Source organism: Asparagus officinalis, chromosome 6 (genome assembly GCF_001876935.1).
Source record: "Asparagus officinalis chromosome 6, Aspof.V1, whole genome shotgun sequence".
In the NCBI taxonomy this organism is placed as follows: Eukaryota; Viridiplantae; Streptophyta; class Magnoliopsida; order Asparagales; family Asparagaceae; genus Asparagus; species Asparagus officinalis.
Window position 1 is genome coordinate 12806887 of NC_033799.1, and position 831 is coordinate 12807717.

The window sequence follows — 831 nt, forward strand, 5'->3', positions numbered from 1 at the left end:
ACCGCCGTTACTTCCTTCTTTTGAATCTTCTCGACCATCTTTCAAAGAAAGCTTAGTTTGAAGAGCCTTCTCCACCGAGTCATTTTTTTTGCTAAATCTTTTCTCGTGGGCATTTAAGGAACCAAGAGTTCATCAATCGTCATCTTCTCCGAATCTTTTGACTCTTCGATGGCACAAACAATATAGTCAAATTTATGAGGAAGTGATCGAAGAATTTTCTCCACCACACGAACATGTTCAATCTTCTCACCATTTCTTCAAAGTTGATTCACCACGACCAAGACACGAGTGAATTAGTCAGAAACTAGTTCACTTTGCTTCATCTCTAAACCTTCGAACTCCTTTCGAAGTGTTTGCAATCACACCTTATTCACCTTCTCTACTCCCTTATAGGATTTTTGAAGTATCTCCCAAGCTTGTTTTTAGGTCGCTACATCTGAGTTATTCTCGAATGCCGATTCATGAACTCCTCGGTAAATAAAGTAAAGGGCTCTACTATCTTTCTTACTGGACGCTTTAAGCGAGTCTCTCTGTGCTACTGATAGCGCACCTTCATCTTCAAGCTTTTCAAAGCATTTCACCACAACATCCCAAAAGTTAATTGATCGTGATAGAGCCTTCATTTAAATGCACAAATTTTCATAATTCTCTTTGGTGAGTTTAGGAGTAACGAACGGGATCATTCCATTGGAACTCATTTTAGCTCTCATACCAATTTGATAACAATATTTTTCTTAGGATAAACGATTTGCAGAGGGCATAAAATTATTTTATTAATTTTTCTTTCTTCTTTTCTTCATATCTTTCAACTTACAAACCACACATATATAT